Source organism: Budorcas taxicolor, chromosome 11 (genome assembly GCF_023091745.1).
Source record: "Budorcas taxicolor isolate Tak-1 chromosome 11, Takin1.1, whole genome shotgun sequence".
Classification (NCBI taxonomy): Eukaryota; Metazoa; Chordata; class Mammalia; order Artiodactyla; family Bovidae; genus Budorcas; species Budorcas taxicolor.
Window position 1 is genome coordinate 57,297,424 of NC_068920.1, and position 20,748 is coordinate 57,318,171.

Below are 20,748 nucleotides of genomic sequence, written 5' to 3' on the forward strand. Positions count from 1 at the left end.
CTGTAGAGTCACAACCAGTCAGAAATGACTGAAGTGACTGAGAACAGCACACATGGAGGAAGGTGGAAATCACGAAACTGTGGCCTGAGGTGTGCCTTCTCCAGGAGGCCAGTTTCATTTTCCCCCTCTCTAGCCAGAGGCAGGGAAACTTGATCCATCTCACTTTTCTCATTTGGCCATGTGAACATACTAAAGAAAGAACCTGTTATTATTATTTTTTAAATAACTGATGACCTAATTCTCTAGAGGAAAGGAGATGGCCTGCTGGATTTGTTCCAGGTGAAGGAGAGATCTGAGGTGTCCAGGTTTATAGGGTGTCAGGCTGCTTGCATGGGATAAGGAGAGGACAAGCGTGTTGATGCTTTACACATGCTGGAATTAAGATTCTATGTGAGTGAAGATTAAAAAGGAAAAAACAGCCCTCATTTCAGAGTTGGTTAGAAAGAGTAAAACATAGGTAAACATTGTAGGCCTGGTGAACATCCCCATTTGTTCCTGTTTCCCTAATATTCTTTGCATTTGGCCCTACAATCTTGAAAGTTTATGCATAAAAGAAAGAAAAGGTGGTGAGGCCATTGTGTCCTGCTAGTGGTTCTCAAAATTGGCTACAGAAAGAAGCACATGGGAGCGCCTCATCCCAAGGCTCCAAGAACAATGAAAGCTGGATCTATGAGGGCAGGATTTTCTAGTGATTTACATTTTAATGCTCCACGTGGTGATTGCAACTGCAGTCAAGACTGAATAAAAAACTGCCATAGAGAAAGTCTTATGAGGGCAAAGATGTGTATGTCGGCATCACTACCTTGTGAAAAATTCAATTGTCTATTTAATCTTACTGTTGACTTCTCTCTCCTTACTATTGACATCTTCCTCCACAAGATGGCAGAGTAGAAGGACATGCACTCATCTTCTCCTGCAAGAACTCCAAAATTACAAATCTCTGCTGAACAACCATCCACAGGAGAATGTTGGATCCCACCAAAAAAGGATACCCCACGTCCAAGGGCAAAGGATAAGCCCCAGTAAGATGGTAGGAGGGGCAAAGTCGCATTTAGAATCAAACCCTTTACCCACCAGAGACACTCAGAGGGCTCAGATAAAACCTTGTGCACATCAGGAGACCCAACAAAGACTGAGCCAGAACTGCCTTTGAGTGTCTCCTGTGAAGTTATGGGTCAGCAGTGGTCTGCCACAGGGGCAGGGGCTCTGGGTGCAACAGACCTGGTTGTGGCATAAGCCCTCTTGGAGGAGGTTGCCATTTACCCCACCACAGAGGCACCAGAACTTACACAGGACTGGGGAAACAGACTGTTGGAGGGCACGAACAAAACCTTGTGGGCACCAGGACCCAAGAGAAAGGAGCAATGACCCTACAAGAGACTGACCCAGACCTGGCTGTGAGTGTCCAGGAGTCTCTGGCAGAGGTGTGCATCAGTGGTGGCATGCTGCAGGGTCGGGGGCACTGAGTGCAGCAGTGCATGCAAGGGACGTTTTGAAGGACGTCACCATTATCTTCGTTACCTCCACCATAGTTTGTTCTCAGATCAAACAACAGGGAGGGAACGCAGAGCTGCCCATCAACAAAAAAATTGGATTAATGATTTACTGAACATGGCCCCACCCATCAGAACCAGACCCAGTTTCCTCCTCAGTCAGTCTCTCCCATCAGGAAGCTTCCATAAGCCTCTTATCCTATCCATCAGAAGGCAGACAGAATGAAAACCACAATTACAGAAAACTAATCAAACTGGTCACACGGTCCAAAGTCCTGTCTAACACAATGAAACGAAGAACCACGCTGTGTAGGGCCACCTAAGATGGACAGGCCATGGTAGAGAATTCTGACAAAAAGTGGTCCACTGGAGAAAGGAATGGCAAACCACTTCAGTATTCTTGCTTTGAGAACCCCATGAACAGTATGAAAAGGCAAAAGGACATGATATTGAAAGATGAACTCCCCAGGTCTGTAGGTGCCCAATATGCTACTGGAGAAGGGTGGAGAAATAACTCCAGAAAGAATGAAGTGATGGATAAAAAGCAAAAACAACATCCAGTTGTGGGTGTGACTGGTGATGAAAGTAAAGTCTGATGCTGTAAAGAACAATGTTGCATAGGAACCTGGAATGTTAGGTCCACGAATCAAAGTAAATTGGAAGTGGCCAGACAGGAGATGGCAAGAGGGAGTATAAACATTTTAGGAATTAGTGAATTAAAATGAACTGGAGTGGGTGAATTTAACTCAGATGACCATTATATCTACTACTGTGGACAAGAATACCATAGAAGAAATGGAGTAGCCATCATAGTCAACAAAAGAATACAAAATGCAGTACTTGAATACAATCTTAAGAATGACAGATGGTGACTGCAGCCATGAAATTAAAAGATGCTTGCTCCTTGGAAGAAAAGCTATGACCAACATAGCTCTCTCTCTACCTAGCCATCAATCACCCACCTACTTAGTGACTTATCTAGCTGTCTATTGTTACCAGAATTTTTCCTTCTTCTTTTATATCTATATTTCTGCTTTCATAAAAAGTAGAAGAGCATTCTACTTTTAGCTTAGTGTTTATATTGAGATCTTAGAATTAACTGTCTACAGACAGAGGCAACTGGAATGCAAAAGTAAGAAATCAAGAGATACCTGGAGTAACAGGTAAGTTTGGCTTTGGAGTACAAGTGAAGCAGGGCAAAGGTAACAGTGTTTTGCCAAGAAAATGCACTGGTCATAGCAAACACCCTTTCCAACAATACATGAGACAACTCTACATATGGGCATCACCAGATGATCAATACCAAAATCAGACTGATTATATTCTTTGTAGCCAAAGATGGAGAATCTTTATACAGTCAGCAAAAACAAGACTGGAAACAGACTGTGGCTCAGATCATGAACTCTTTATTGCAAAATTCAGACTTACATTGAAGAAAGTAGGGAAAACCACTAGGCCATTCAGGTATGACCTAAATGAATCCCTTATGATTAGACAATGGAAGTGACAAATAGATTCAAGGCATTAGATCTAATAGACAGAGTGCCTGAAGAACTATGGATGGAGGATTGTAACATTGCACAGGAGGTGGTGATCAAAACCATCTTCAAGAAAAATGAAACGGAAAAAGTCAAAATGATTGCCTGAAGAGACCTTACAAATAGCTGAGAAAAGAAGAGAAGCAAAAGACAAAGGAGAAAAGGAAAGATGCTGCTGCTACTACTGCTGCTAAATCGCTTCAGTCATGTCCGACTCTGTGCAACCCCATGGATGGCAGCCCACCAGGCTCCCCTGTCCCTGGGACTCCCCAGGCAAAAACACTGAAGTGGGTTGCCATTTCCTTCTCCAGTGCATGAAAGTGAAAAGTGAAAGTGAAGTCGTTCAGTCGTGTCTGACCCTCAGTGACCCCATGGAGTGCAGCCTTCCAGGCTCCTCCATCCATGGGATTTTCCAGGCAAGAGTACTGGAGTGGAGTGCCATTGCCTTCTCCGAAAAGGAAAGATATATCCATTTAAATGCAGAGTTCCAAGAATAGCAAGGAGAGACAAGAAATTTTCCTTAGTGAACAAATGCAAAAAAAGAGGAAATCAATAGAATGGGAAAGACTAGAGATCTCACCAAGAAAATTAGAAGTACCAAGGGAACATTTCATGCTGATAGGCACAATAAAGGCCAGAAAAGGCATGGAGGTAACAGAAGCAGAAGAGATCAAGAAGAGGTGGCAAGAATACTCAAAGAATTATATAAAAAAAAGATCTTAATGACCTGAATAAACATAATGGTGTGATCACTCACCTAGAGCCAGATATCCTGGAGTGTGAAGTCAGTGGGCCTTAGGAAACATCACTATGAACAAAGCTTGTGGAGGTTATGGAATTCCAGCTGAGTTGTTTCAAATCCTAAAAGATGATGCTGTTAAAGTGCTGCACTCAATATGCCAGCAAATTTGGAAAGCTCAGCAGTGGCCACAGGACTAGAAAATGCCACTTTTCATTCCAATAACAAAGAAGGGCAATGCCAAAGAGTGTTCCGACTACCCCACAATTGCACTCATCTCACATGCTAGCAAAGTAATGCTGAAAATCCTCTAAGTTAGTCTTCAACAGTATGTGAACTGGGAACTTCCAGATGTTGAAGCTGGATTTAGAAAGGCAGAGAAGCCAGAGATCAAGTTGCCAGTATCCACTGGATCATAGATAAGGCAAGAGAGCTCCAGAAAAACACCTACTTCTGCTTCATTGACTACGCTAAAGCCTTTGACTGTGTGCATCACAACAAACTGTGAATAATTCTTACAGAGATGGGAATACCAGACCACCTTACCTGCCTCCTGTGAAGCTTGTATGCAGGTCAAGAAACAACAGTTAGAACTGGACATGGGACAATGGACTGGTTTAAAATTGGGAAAGGAGTATGTCAAGGCTGTATATTGTCACCCTTATTATTTAACTTATATGTAGAGTACATCATACAAAATGCCGTGCTACAATAATCACAAGCAGGAAACATGATTGCAGGAAGAAATGTCAATAATCTCAGATATGCAGATGACACCACCCCTATGGCAGAAAGTGAAGAGGAACTAAATAGCATCTTGATAAAGGTGAAAGAGGAGAGTGGAAAAGCTAGCTTAAAGCTCAACCCTCAAAAATGAAGATCATGGCATCTGGTTCCTTCACCTCATGGCAAATAGACAGGGAAACAATGGAAATAGTGACAGAATTTATTTTCTTGGGCTTCAAAATCACTGCAGATGGTGACTGCAGCCATGAAATTAAAAGACACTTGCTACTTGGAAGAAAAGATATGAAAAAACCTAGACAGCATATTAAAGAGCAGACACATTAATTTGCCTACAAAAGTCAAAGCTATGGTTTTTCCAGTAGTCATGTACAGATGTGAGTGCTGGACAATAAAAAAGGCTGAGCACTGAAGAATTGTTGCTTTTGAACTGTGGTGTTGGAGGAGACTCTTGAGTCCCTTTGACAGCCAGGAGATGCAACCAGTCAATCCTCAAGGAAATCAACCCTGAATATACTTTGGAAGGACTGATTCTGTAGCTGAACCTCCAATAATTTGCCCACCTGATGCGAAGAGCTGACTCATTGGAAAAGATGCTGATGCTGGGAAAGATTGAAGTCAGGAAGAATAGGGGATGATAGTGAATGAGATGGTTCGATGGCATCACTGACTCAAATGACATGAGTTTGAGCATATTCCAGGAGATGGTGAAGGACAGGGAAGCCTGGCGTGCTTCAGTTCATGGCTTCACAAAGAGTCAAATACACCAAATGGCTGAACAAAAACAACACAAACTGCTCAGATCACACAACACAGAGATTTCCATGAAAACCAAGCACATAAGAAATAAATACTATGCAAGTTCTGATAATTTTTATGATAACACTGTTAGTAAATATTGAGTAATATTAGTGCAAATGATTAAATATTACTACTATATATGCATAGTTTTGGAGAAGGCAATGGCAACCCACTCCAGTACTCTTGCCTGGAAAATCCCATGGATGGAGGAGCCTGGTAGGCTACAGTCCATGGGGTCGCGAAGAGTCGGACACGACTGAGCGACTTCACTTTCACTTTTCACTTTGATACACTGGAGAAGGAAATGGCAACCCACTCCAATATTCATACCTGGAGAATCCCAGGGATGGGAACCTGGTGGGCTGCAGCAGTAGCAGCAGTATCAGCAGCATCTTTCCTTTCTTCCTTTATCTTTTGCTTCTCTTCTTTTCTCAGCTGTTTGTAAGGTCTTTTCAGGCAATCATTTTGACAGCATGAATAGATTTAGCCAGTAAATATTTTTTGTCTTAAAATTTGGCAGAGAGATTGAAATTATATGGTACTTTAAATTAAAATGAAAACTTTAGGAAGAATATTTAAGTCATAATATATAGTAGAGAAAATCAATATATGCCACTGAAAGTAAGCATTTATTAACAATTTGTCCTTATTTACCCTATCATTTTCCCCTTTCCCTTCTCACTCTCTCTTCATCATTAATAAAAAATTTGCAACCATAACTGAAGCTTCATCCTTTCTTTCCTGATCCTTTTTCCCTCCTTGGGGGTCACCATACTTTTGAAGTTCATGTGTTTTATTCCCATGCATATTTTCTACTCTATGTAGACAGTAAGTAAACAAGAATGAAATAGACAGTTTTGAATATTTAAGATGCACAGACATAAATTTGTTTGCTTTACTCTTAGCATTGTTTTTTGAAATTTTTTGTGGTAATAAGAGTGCTGATTATTTGTTTGAATGGCTGTGTGATATTCCATTCTCTTGAATAATTTGCAATGTATTTGGTTCATTCTCTGATGGGAGTCTCCTAGGATCAGAAATAGACATGGAAAGGTTACCTGGAGGTAATAATTTTTTTAAATCCCATTTGGTTCCACACAAAGTTTAGAATTGCAGTTCCATGAAAAAGCCACTGGTAGTTTGAAAAGGATCACACTGAAATCTACAGATTGAGTGCCATCCCTATCAAAAATATTAGTTCTTCCAATCCATGAACATTGTATGGCTTTCCATTCCTTTCCCTCTTCTTCAATTTTTTTCATCAGTGTCTTATAGTTTTCAGAGTACAGGTGTTTCACTGCCTTAAATTATTCCTTGGTATTTTACTCTTTTTTTTTTACAATAGTAAATGGACGTGTTTCTTAATTTCTCTCTCTTTTTAAATTCATTTTTAATCAGAGGATAATTGCTTTACATTATTCTGTTGTCTTCTGCCATAGACAACATGAATCAGCCAAAGTATACACACATGGCCCCTCCCACTTGAATATCCCTCCCACCGCCCACCCTATCCCATCCCTCTAGGTTGCCACAGAATACCATCTTGAGCTCTCTGTGTTATATGGCGACTTCCCATTAACTATTTATTTTACATACAGTATGGTATATGTTTCAATGCTACTGTTTCAATTAATCCCACCCTTTCCTTCCCTTGAACTGCAAGGAGACCAAATCAGTCCATCCTAAATGAAATCTGTCCTAAATATTCATTGGAAGAACTGATACTGAAGCTGAAACACCAAAACTTTGGCCACCTGATGCGAAGAACTGACTCCTTAGGAAAGACCCTGATGCTGGGAAAGATTGAAAGCAGGAGAAGGGGATGACAGGAGATGAGATGGTTGGATGACATCACTGATTCTTGATGGACATGAGTTTGAGCAAGCTCCAGGAGTTGGTGATGGACAGGGAGGTCTGGCATGTGGCAGTTGATGGGGTCACAGAGAGTTGGACATGACTGAGTGACTTCCCCCAGTGTAGCCAAAGTCTGTTCTCCATGAATTTATATTTCTGCTCTGCAAATAGGTTAATCAGTACCATTTTTCTAGATTCTATATATATGCATTAATTTATGATATTTACTTTTCTCTTCCTGACTTTCTTCACTCTATTTGACACTATATATATATATATATACCGTAGCTTCTTAATCCATTCATCTGTTGATGGATGCTTTAATGTCCTAGGGTGCATTTATTTTTCAATAATTGTTTTCTCAGGGTATATGCCAAGTAGTGGGATTGCTGGGTCATATGATAAGTTTATTCCTAGCTTTTTAAGTAATCTCCATACTGTTCTCCATAGTGGCTGTATCAATTTACATTCCCACTAACAGTGCAAGAGGCTTCCCTTTTCCCCACCCCCCTTCAGCATTTATTGTTTGTAGATTTTTTGATGATAACAGTTAAGACCAGTGTACTTCATTGTTTTCATTTGTGTTTCTCTAATAATGAGTGACACTGAGAATTTCTTCGTGTGTTTGTTGGCATCTGTATGTGTTCTTCAGAGAAATGTCTGTTTAGGTATTCTGCCAACTTTTTGATTGGGTCGTCTGGTTGGTTTCCTGGTGTTGGAGTGTTTGTGTATTTTTGAGATTAATTCTTTTCAGTTGTTTCATTTGCAATTGTATTATCCATCCTGAAGGTTGTCTTTTCACCTTGTTTATAGTGTCCTTTGCTGTGCAAAAGATTTTAAATTTAATTAGGTCCCACTTACTGATTTTTGTTTTTATTTTCATTACTCCAGGAGGTAATGAGGTCAAAGAGGATCTTGCTGTGATTTCTGTCAAAAAGTGTTCTGCTAGTCTATGTCTGATGCAGGATACAGCATGCTTGGGGCTGGTGCATGGGGATGACCCACAGAGATGTTATGGGGAGGGAGGTGGGAGGGGGGTTCATGTTTGGGAACACATGTAAGAATTAAAGATTTTAAAATTAAAAAAAAATAAAAATAAAATAAAAAAAAAAAAAAAAAGAAAAGAAAAAAAAAAAAAAAAAAAAAAAAAAGTGTTCTGCCTATGTTTTATTCCAATAGTTTTGTAGCTTTTGATCTTACATTTAGGTCTTTAATCCACTTTGAATTTATTTTATCTATGGTATTAAGAAGTGTTCTAATTTCATTGTCTTACACTTGGCTGCCCAGTTTTCCCAGCACCACTACTGAAGAGTATGTCTTTTCTCCATTGTATATTCTTGTCTCCTTTTTCAAAGATAAGTTGCCCATGGGTGCTTGGGTTTATTTCTGGACTTTCTATCTTGGTTCACTGTTTTATATTTCTATTTTTGTGCCAGTACCATTACTGTCTTGATGGCTGTAGCTTTGTAGTATAGTCTGAGTCAGGAAGGTTGATTCTTTCAGCTTCATTTTTCTTCCTAAAGATAGCTTTTGCTATTTGGGGTCTTTTTTGCTTCCATACCAGTTGTGAAATTTTTGTTCTAGTTCTGCAAAAAATGCCATCGGTAATTTGATAGGGATTGCATTGAAACTGTAGATTGCTTCAGTCAGTATAGTTATTTTCATAATATTAATTTTTCCAATCCAAAACCATGATATATCTCTCCATCTGTTTATATCATCTTTAATTTCCTATATCAGAGTCTTATAGTTCTCTGTAGACAGGTCTTTCTCTCCTTAGGTAGGTTTATTACTAGGTATTTTATTCTTTTTGCTGCAATTGTGAATGAGATTGAGTCCTTAATTTCTCTTTTTTATACTATATTGTTGGTGCCTAGGAATTCAAGATATTTCTGAGTATAAATTTTGTATTCTGCAACTTTACTAAATTCATTGATTAAGTGTAGTAATTTTCTGATGGCATCTTTAGAGTTTTGTATAGTTTCATGTCATCTGCAAACAATGAGTTTTACTTCTTTTCCAATCTGTATTCCTTTTATTTATTTTTCTTTTCTGATTGCAGTGGTTAGGACTTCTGACACTATATTGAATAATAGTGGCAAGAATGGGCACCCTTCTCTTCTTACTCATCTTAAAGGGAATGCTTTCAGTTTTTCATGATTGAGAATAATTTTTGCTGTGGATTTTTCATATTTGGCCTTTGCTATGTTAAGGTAGACCCCTTCTGGGATTCCTTGGTAGCTCAGATAGTAAGGAAGCTGCCCACAATGCGGGAGATCCCTTCTAAACCCATTATCTGGAGAGTTTTTTTTTTTTTAAATCATAAATCGGTATTCAATATTGTTAAATCTTTTTCTGCATCTATTGAGATTATCATATTTTTTATCTTTCAATTTGGTTATATGATGTATCACATTGATTGATTTGTGTGTGTTGAAGAATACTTGCATCCCTCTTGATCATGGTGTGTGATCCTCTTAATGTGTTGTTGCACTCTGTTTCCTAGAATTTTATGGAGGATTTTTGCATCTATGTTTCTTAGTAATATTGGCTTATAATTTTCCTTTTGTGTGTGTGGCATCTTTGGTTTCAGTAGCAGGGTGATGGTGGCTTCTTAGGATGAGTTTGGGTGTTCCTCCCCCTACAATATTTTTGGAAGAGTTTAAGGGTAGGTGTTAATTCTTCTGTAAATGTTTGAGAGAATTCACTTATGAGGTCATCTGGCCCTGGGTTTTTATTTGTTGGAGGATTTTTGATCACAATTGTGATTTTAGTGTTATATTTTCCATTTCTTCCTGGTTCAGTTTCATACTTTTATAAGAACTTGTCCATTTCTTCCAGGTTGTTTGTTTTATTGCCATACAGTTACTCAAAATAGTCTTTTATTAACTTTGTATTCTTCTGTTGTAACTTCTCCTTTTTCATTTCTAATTTTATTGTTGAGTCTTTTTTTCTTGATGAATCTGGCTAATGGTTTGTCAATTTTGTTTATCTTCTCAAAAAACTAGCTTTTAGTTTTATTGACTTTGCTATTGTTTCCTTCATTTCTTTTTTCATTTATTTCTGCTCTGGTCGCTATCACTTCTTTCCTTCTACTATATCTGTTTTTTTTTTTTTTTTAATCTTCTTTTTCTAGTTGCTCTAGCTGTAAGGTTATGTTGTTTATTTACCATTTTGTTGTTTCTTGAGGTAGGCTTGTATTGCTATCTCTTTTTGCCACATTCCATAAATTTTGGGTTGTTGTGATTTCACTGTTATTTTTTTCCTAGATATTTTAAATTTCCCTTTTGATTTCTTCAGTGACTTTTGGTTATTTCAGAGTGTGTTGCTTCGCCTCAATGTGTTTGTGTTTTTTACTTTTTTTTTTCTTTGAAATTGATAGTGTTGTGGTCAGAAAAGATGCTTGATGTGATTTCAATTTTCTTAAATTTATCAAGGCTTGATTTATGACCCAAGATGTGATCTATCCTGGAAAATGTTCAAGTGTACACTTGAAAAAGAAATGTATTCTGCTTTTTGGGGATGGAATGTCCTGAAAATATCAATTAGGTTCATCTGGTCTAATGTGTGACCTAGGGCCTGTGTTTCCTTATTAATTTTCTGTATGGGTGATCTGGCTTTGACGTATGTTGAGTGTTAGAGTCCCTTACTATTAATGTGTTGTTGTTGGTTTCCCCTTTTATGGTTGTTAGCATTTACCTTATGTATTGAGGTGCCCCTATTTTGGGTATATATATGTTTATAATTTTTATATCTTCTTGGATTGATCCCTTGATCATTATGTAGCGTCCTTCCTTATCTCCTGTAATTGTTTTTATTTTAAAGCCTATTTAGTATGATATGAGTGTTACTCCCACTTTCTTTTGATTCTCATTTGCATGGAATATCTTTTTTCATCCCCTGACTTTGCATCCGCATGTGTTCTCAGGTTTGAAGTGGGTCTCTTATAGGTAGCCTATGCACAGGTCTTATTTCTGTCTATTCACTCAGTCTGTGTTTTACAGTTGGGTAATTTAATCCATTTACACATAAGATAGTTCTCAATATGCATGTTCCTATTGCCATATTCTTAATTGTATTGGGTTTGCTTTTGTGGGCTTGTTTGTTTGTTTGTTCTCTTGTGTTTCCTGCCTAGAGAAGTTCCTTTAGCATTTGTTGTAAGGCTGGTTTTGTGCTGCTGAATTCTCTTAGCTTTTGTTTGTCTATAAAGCTTTTTATTTCACTGTTAAATCTGAATGAGATCCTTGCTGGGTAGAGTAATAATGTTAGTTGTAAGTTTTCCTTTTTCTTCACTTTGAATATATTCTTCCACTCATTTCTGGCCTGCAGAGTAGTTTCTGCTGAAAAACCAGCTGTTAGCCCTATGGGATTCCTTTGTATGTTATTTTTTTACTCTTCCCTTGCTGCTTTTAATATTTTTTCTTTGTGTTTGATTTTTGTTAGTTTTATGAATATGTTTCTTGGCTTATTTCTCTTTGAGTTTATCATGTATAAGACTCTCTGGACTTCCTGGATTTTGGTGGATATTTTCTGTCCCATCTTAGGGAAGTTTTTGACTACTAATATAATCTCCTCAAATATTTTCTCATACCCTTTCTTTTTCTGGTACCCCTATAATTCAAATGTTGTGTTTAACATTGTAACAGAGGTCTCTGAGAACGTCCTCAATTCTTTTCTTTTCTTTTTTTTTTTTTTGCTTTATTTTACTCCTTGGCAGTTACTTCTATCATTTTATCTTCCAGCTCACTTATCTGTTCTTCTGCTTCGGTTATTCTACTACTGATTCCTTCTAGATTATTTCAATTTCAGTAACTATGTTGTTCATCAGCTTTTGTTCATCCTTTATTTTTACTAGGTCTTTGTTAAATGTGTTAAACGTTTTTTCATTTTTTCCATTCTGTTTTTGATATTTTGATACTTCTTTACTATCATTACTCTAAATTTGTTTTCATATAGTTTGCCTCTTCCTCTTCATTTGCTTGGTCTTGTAACTTTTTACCTTGCTTGTATTCTGTAATATATTTAGTTATTGTTTCTTTTTAATTTTTCCCTAATGGTTGGAACTGTGTTCCTGCTTTACTAGTTGTGTGGCCTGAAGTGTTCCAGCAATGGAATTTGCAAGTTGGGTAGCCCTGGGTCTTGGTGCTGAAATGTGAACCTCTGGGATATCTCACTCCAATAAAGATGCCTTGGGGCCTGATATAGGCTTCTCAAGTGGCTCTAGCAGTAAAGAAACCTGTCCGCCAATGCAGGAGACATAAGACATTGTCACTTCAACCCCTGGGTTGTGAAGATCCCTTGGAGGCGGGCATGGCAACCCATTCCAGTATTCTTGTCTAGGGAATTCCTTGGACAGAAGATCCTGGAGGACTACAGTCCATATGGTCACAAAGAGTCAGAAACAACAGAAGTGACTTAACACATGCTCAGGGCTTGATATTCTCTGTTACTCCAGTGGTTCAGGCTCAGTGCTCCCACCACAAGGACTCAGGCCTGATCTCTGACCCATGATTCAGGGTCCCACAAGCTGTGGGGTGTGGAAAAAAAATAAATAAAGAAAAATCAGAACAATAACAAAAAATAAAGATATAATAACTTTAGGAAAATAAAAAATATATTAGAAAAAATAAGAGTATATTTAAGATATCCCCTGAAGGGTAAAACCAGACCCCAAGAACAAAGAGAGACAAGTTTTTTTTTTTTTTTTAAAAGGAAAAATATCAAAGAGTAAAAAATATTGTATTGGTTTTGCCATACATCAATATGAATCTGCCATGGGTGTACACGTGTTCCCCATTCTGAACCGCCCTCCCACCTCCCTCCCTGTACCATCCCTCTGGGTCATCTCAGTGCACCAGCCCCAAGCATCCTGAATCATGCAAAACCAATACAATATTGTATGGTAGTTAGCCTACAATTAAAATAAATAAATTTATATTAAAAAAAGAGTAAACAATAAAACAAGTTTAGAAAAATAACAGAAAAAAAAAAGAATATGTATGAAACAACTACTGGAAGGTAAAATTGAACTCCACTGGCTGCTGGGGTCCAGCCCTGGTGGATCCAGGGTGATTCGGAGGTGGGGACGGAATTGGTGTCCTAGGAAAAAACTTAATTACAGATATAGAGAGCCATTAGAAACGGATAGTGTAGTAGGAAATATTAGTGGAGAAAAAGATGCTTAATAACTTGGTTTATGTGGAACACCAATCACCACCTACATAGGCCAGAGGCGTCTTTCCATTCTCCTGAAGGAGAGGAGGCACTGAGGCCTCCCCGGCCCGATCTTAGAAACCCCGGCAAAGTTAGTAGGCTTGGTGCGTGCCCTCGTACCAGATGGGAATTCAGCCAGGAAAATGGGGAGCAAGAAAGAAACAACATGGGGGAATCAGTCTTTCCAGAAACTGATCTGATTTCTTTATTTTTCAGGTTTGTTTACATACCTTTTTGTTATACATAGGGATGAATACAGAGTCACGTGGGGGTCAGCAGACCTGACCCTTGTCACAATCAGGTGCTTCATATAAAATTATACAAAGGTCTTATGGGTTTTACATCATCTTCTGGCCATGAGGTCTGCTGACATTTTATGGCCCTTTCTGATACCGGTCAGTTAACCAGAAAACTTAATTTTCCAGGAGTGATTTTTTCTTAAATCAGGTGCCACCCTCCAAATAAAGTTGCATTCCTATAGGGTGAGGGTGTAGTGGGTTACAACTAGGAAAGGAATTTACTTAGCCTAAGGTTTAACATGATTAATCTTAAAGGTTAATACTTATTTTTCCTATTTGCTAGTTATATTCATTATAAGGGCAAGGGAAATGGAGATTTAGCAGCAAATATTGGCTCAACAAATGTAAACCCTTCACCAATGTTCCCCTTAAGATCTATTTAGTCTGAAGGTAGTGATAAAGTTACATTTTTACATAGCAAGGACACAGTGATTTATAACAAAGTACAGTGATCTATAACAAAAGAGAAAATTCATTAACTCAAAAAGTCTAGTATTGCTAACATCAAAAACTACTATATTTCCTTTTCTATATTCCAAATACATTGATTAATATATTCCCAGGTGCCTAAGGATATGGAGGCCTGGTGGCAATCACTGACTCAACAATGAGAAAAGTCCTGTGCTAATACTCCAAACTCTCTGTGCTGTTTATGGTTGAGAGGTTGTCACATAAGCTAATCTGTCAGCAGAGAGGTTTGACCTGAGACACACTTGTCACACCCAGGGCAGGGAATTAGCAGTGATTATTGGCAGGACAAATGAAAAAACCCTTCACCAATATAATTTCTAATCAACTCACTATATTAAATTAATAATTTTCTAACTTCTCAAAACAGTCTGTATTTAGAAAGTTTTAAAGCATCTCGTGCCTCTCAAGGTTGGGAGGCTGTAAACAATCACATGTGGCCGGACGAACCTGATCAGGGAGGCTAGAGGATCTCCAGAGGAATTTCTAAGTTGAAACACGCTTGTCACGCCCAGGAATTTTTATTAACTGGAGCTGCAAGTTAACTCCTTCTCCGAGAGAAATGGTTATGGGGGCAAGCCCCCCGTAAAGTCAGAGGTGTAGGTGAGAGCATGAAACAGACTCTGGTTTTGGGGTTGGATCCTCGGGAACAGGGGGTTTCCTGAGGCTTGCTCATGCCTTTGCGTATGCCAAGCCTCCTTCCTCATGACCTTTGCCATGGGCGGAGTTCCTCACGCTGGCCCCCGGCAATTGGCAAATAGTGGAAAAGCAACACAATACAAAACAAACAGACAAAAGTAAAAAACAACAACAAAAAGAAGAGAAAAACCTTGGCTGTGAGATGCGGGGCTTAGATGGGGAAGGACTTGGGTGTCAGTGGTGTTTAGGGGCAAGTGAGATTTAGGTAAGGGAGGGTCATGATTCAGGACCCACACTCCCAAGAAAGGCCCTGGGTGGGGGTGGGTGGCTTCCTGGGCTCCACTTAGCCAAGGGGACCTCTGGCTTCCATGTGCAGAGAATCAGGCTTAGGTCCCCAGAAGGCTCCGTGAGGCTGAGTGGGTGGGGGAAATACCAGGTAACTTTCCGACTCCTCCACACCCCAGTGGACCCTCCCTGGCCGGCCCGCTCCATCTCCCATCCTTCCTGAACCCACAGGAACTACACAGGCAGAGGACCTCAGAGGGAAACTTGGAAGACTGAAGGGGCCCTGGAGGGTTGAGGTGGGTCTGTGGAGGGCAAAGGGCTCAGTCTACAAGGCCAAGGAAGGCTTGGAAGGAAGAAGGGGCCCTTGAGGATGGAGGGGGCCCCAGGAAGATGGAGGGGGCCCCAGAAGGAGGAGGGAACTGGAGGATAGAGGGGTGTCCTGGAGTGTGGAGGCCATTGCCTGGAGGGTAGATGGGTCCCTGAGGGGTGAGGGGGCCTGCAGGGGATGGGGGCTCTGGAGTGGGGAGGAAACTGGAGAGCAGAGGGGATCCCAGGGGTTGGAAGTGGGGCCACCAAGTGACAGAGCGCTCAGCCTGAAGGGAAGAGGGTCCCTAGAAGCAAGCTCCAGAGGGTGTTCTGGAGTGGGGAGGGGGCTCTAGGGGGCAAAGAAGGCACTGAAGGCAGAGGAGGGCCTTGATGGGCAGAAGACCTGGTCCAGAGCGTGGATAGGAGTCTGCAGAGGGATGAAGAGGCTCCAGAGGATGGGGCCCTTAAGGGAGAAAGAAACTGGAGAGCAGAGGGTGGCCTGGGAGGGAGGAGGGGGCCCTGGAAAGGTCCCCTGGGGGCTAGAAGGGACCCTAACCCACAGGAGCCTCCTCCAGTTGTTCATCTTATTCTCCTACCCCTCTGTCTCACATCCATTGACCCCACCCCAGTGGAGTAGGCCCCAAAGGACAGGGAGGTCCCCAAGGACCAAGGGGGCCCAAAATGCTGAGGGGTGTCCCAAACTGTGGAGGTGGCCCCAGAAGGTGGAGTGCTCAGCTAGCAGCCTCAGGGACTCCTTGGTGGAGAGTGAATACCATGTGGTTGCCCACCCATCAAACCCTGAAGGAACCTCCCCTACTGGCCTGGCCTTTTCTCCTCCCCCACCTAGGTGGAGGGGACCTGAAGGGCAGATGGTGCCAACTGAGGGGAGAGGGCTCAGCCAAGAGGGTGGAGGTGGCCCCAAAGGGCAGAAGGGGCCTCCAAGAACAGAGGACCAGGCCTGGGGCTCCAGGAGACTTCCCCAGGCCAAGTGTAAGGGGAACCTCAGGGGCTTCCCCTAATGGATCCTCCAAACTGAATTTCCCTGCCCACTTCCACTGAGCAAGCACACTGCTCCTGGCACACAAACTGTCCCCCTTCTCCCAGCAGCCCTTCAGTCATGACCGTCCCCCAGACTTGACCTTCCCCCACTCCCCCTTCCCCCACTCCCCCTGGCCACTGCTGGTCACCACCAGGGCTCCTTTAGTCGGCAGGTGTGCCTCACGTCCCTCACCAGGGCCCGGTGAGTATCACAGGCATGGGGAGACAGACTCTGTGTCTTCCCTTGCTGCCATCTTGGCTCTGACCCTTATTTTCTCTTTTCGATAAAGATTTGCAACATATTGCCATACATTGATCATGTATTCTACAAGTTTGCTAAATTAAGTATTCTAATAGTTGACTCTTTAGTGTTTTCAATATATTATATTGTATCTCTAACTCAGAGCACTCTTATCTCTAATTCTAGTCTGATTGCTGAGGCTAGGACTTCCAGTACTATGTTGAATAAAAGCAGTGATAGTGGGTATCCTTGCATTCTACCTCATCTTAGAGAAAAGTTTTCAGCTTTTCATCATTGAACATGATGTTAGGTGTGAGCTTCTCAGTTCATGTCTGACTTTTTGTGATCTCATGGGCTGTGCCATGCCAGGCTTTCCTATCTTTCACCATCTCCTGGAGGTTACTCAAACTTGTATCTATTGAATCAGTGATACCGTCCAACCTTCTCATCCTCTGTTGTCCCCTTTTCCTCCTGCCTTAGATCTTTCCCAGCATCAGGGTCTTTCCAATGAGTTGGCTCTTCACATCAGGTGGCCAAAGTATCAGAGCTTCAGCTACAGCATCAGTCCTTCCAATGAATACTCAGGGCTGCTTTCCTTAGGATTGACTGTTTCAATATCCTTGCAGTCTAATGGATTTTTGGAAGTTTTCTCCAACACCACATTTCAAAAGCATCAATTCTCCAGGAACCAGCCTTCTTTATGGTCCAATTCTCACACCCATACTGTAAAAACCATAGCTTTGGCAATATAGAACTTTGTAGCAAAGTAATGTCTCTACTTTTTAATACATTCTCTAGGTTTGCCATAACTTTTCTTCCAAAGAGCAAATGTCTTTAATTTCATGGCTATAGTCACCATCTGCAGGGATTTTGGAGCCCAAGAAAATAAAGTCTATCACTGTTTCCATCGTTTCCTCATCTATTTGCCATGAAGTGATGGGACTGGATGCCATGATCTTACTTTTTTGAATGTTGAGTTTTAAGCCAGGTTTTTCCCACTCTACTCTTTTACCTTCATCAAGTTCCTCTTCTCTTTCTGCCAGTAGGATGGTGTTATCTGCATATCTGAGGTTATTTATATTTCTCCCTGCAATCTTGATTCCAGCGTGACATTCATGCAACCCAACATTTTGCCTGATGTACTCTGCATGGAAGTTAAATTAGCAGGATGAAATATAAAGTCTTGATGTACTCCTTTCCCAATTTTGCACGAGTCTGTTGTTTCATGTCTGCTTCTAACTGTTGCTTCTTGACCTGAATACAGGTTTCTCAGGAGGCAGAGAAGGTGGTCTGGTATTCCTGCCACTTTAAAATTTTTTCATGGTTTATTGTGATCCACACAACCAAAGGCTTTGGCATAGTCAATGAAGCAGAAATAGATTTTTTTTGAGGAACTCCCTTGCTTTCTCTATGATCCAACAGATGTTGGCACTTTGATCTCAGTTTCCTCTGCCTTTTCTAAATCCAGTTTGTACATTTGGAAGTTCTCAGTTCACATACTCTTGAAGCTTAACTTGAAGAATTTTGAGCACTACCTTGCTATCATGTGAAATGAGTGCAATTGTGTGGTAGTTTGCAAATCCTTTGTTATTGCTCTTCTTTGGGATTGGAATGAAAACTGACATTTTACAATCTTGTGGCCACTACTGAATTTTCCAAATTTGCTGGCATATTAACTGCAGCATTTACACAGCATCATCTTTTAGGATTTGAAATAGCTCAGCCAGAATTCCATCACCTCCACTAGCTTTGTTCCTAGTGATGCTTCCTAAGGCCCATTTGACTTCACAGTCCGAGATGTCTGGTTCTAGGTGAGCGATCACACAATCATGGTTATCTGTGTCATTAAGACCATTTTTGTATAGTTCTTTTGTGTATTCTTGCCACCTCTTAATATCTTCAGCTTCTGTTAGGTCTATACCATTTCTGGCCTTTATTGTGCTCATCTTTGCATGAAATTTTCCCTTGGTATCTCTAATTTTCTTGACGTCTTTCTCATTCTATTGTCTTCCTCTACTTTTTGCATTGTTCACTTAGGAAAATTTCTTATCTCTCCTTGCTGTTCTTGAAACTTTGCATTCAGATGGATATATCTTTCATTTTTTTCCTTTGCTTGCACTTCTCTTCTTTACTCAACTATTTGTAAATCCTCCTCAGACAATTATTTTTCCTTTTTGCATTTCTTTTTATTGGGGATGGTCTTGATCACTGCCTCCTGTACAATGTTATAAACCTCTGTCCATAGTTCTTTAGGCACTCTGTCTATCAGGTCTAATCCCTTGAATCTATTTGTAACTTCCACTGTATAATGATAAGGGGTTCATGTAGGTCATACCTAATTGGCCTAGTGGTTTTCCTTATTTTCTTCAACTTCAGTCTGAATTTTGCAATAAGGAATTCAATGTCTGAGCCACAACAGCTCCCAGTTTTGTTTTAGCTGACTGTATAGAACTTCTCCATCTTCGAAAGCAAGGAATGTAATCAATCTGATTTCATTATTGACCATCTGGTGATGTCCACATGAGAATTGTCTCTTGTATTGTTGGAAAATGGCGTTTGCTATGACCAGTGCATTTTGTGGCAAAACTCTGTTAGCCTTTGCCCTGCTTCATTCTGTACTCCAAGGCCAAACTTGCCTGTTACTCCAGGTATCCCTTGACTCCCTCCTTTTGCATTCCAATCCCATGTGATGAAAAGACATTTTTTTTTTTCTTTTTTTTGGTATTAGCTCTAGAAGGTCTTGTAGGTCATCAGAGAACCATTAAACTTCAGCTTCTTCAGCATTAGTGGTTGGGGCATAGACTTGGATTAGTATGATATTTAATGGTTTGCCTTGGAAAGGAACAGAGATCATTCTGTTGTTTCTGAGATGCTACCCAAGTACTGCATTTCAGACTCTTTCATTAATTATGAGGGTTACTCCATTTCTTCTAAGGATTCTAGCCCACAGTAGTGGATATAATGGTCATCTAAATTAAATTTGCCTATTTCCATTCCCGTTTAGTTCACTGATTCTGAAATTGTTGATGTTCATCTTAAAATCTTCTTTTTGACCGTTTCCAATTTACCTTGATTCATGGACCTAACATTCTAGATTCCTATGCAAAATTGTTCTTTACAGCATCAGACTGTACTTTCACCATCAGGCACATCCAAAAGTGGGTGTTGTTTCTGCTTTGGCTCAGCCTCTTCATTCCTTCTTGGAGTCATTTCTCTGTTCTTCTCCAGTAGCATATTGGTCACCTCATTCTCCCATGATGGTGAAGTAGAAGGACATGAGCTCATCTTCTCCTGCATGAACACCAAAATTACAAGCTGCTGAACAACCATTGACAGTAAAATGTTGGATCCAACCAAAAAAGATACCCATTTCCAAGGGCAAAGGAGAAGCCAAAAGACAGTAGTGGCAGGGGGCGGGGGGCGGGGGGGCGTGGATTTAAAATCAAAACTCATACCTGCCAGAGATGCTAGGAGGGCACAAACAAAACCTTGTGCACACCAGGATTCAGGAGAAAGAAGTAGTGACCCCACAAGAGACTGAGCTGGACTTGCCTGTGACTGTTTAGGAGTCACCAGTGGAGGCGTGGGTCAATAGTGGCCTGCCAGTGGAGTCAGGGACTCTGACTACCCTAGTCCTGGGAGTCACACCATGCTGGCACAAGTTCTTTTGGAGAAGGTCACCATTACCCCTACCATAGTTTGACCTCAGGCCAAACTGCAGGGCAGAAACACAGCCTCATCCATTAGCAGAAAACTGGATTAAAGATTTACTGAGCAAGACCCAGTTTTCCCCACCACCAGTCCCTTCCATTAGGAAGCTTCTACAAACTTTTTATCCTCATCCATCAGAGGGCAGACTGGATGAAAACCACAATCACAGCAAACTAACCAATCTGATCACATGGATCATAGCCTTGTCTTACTCAATGAAACTATAAGTCAAGCCATATACGGCCACCCAAGATGGTTGGGTCGTGGTAGAGAGTTCTGACAAATCCACTGGAAAAGAGAATGGCAAACCACTTCAGCATTTTTGTGTTGAGAACCCCATTAACATTATGGCCTTAATTATTGAGACATGTTGTCTGTA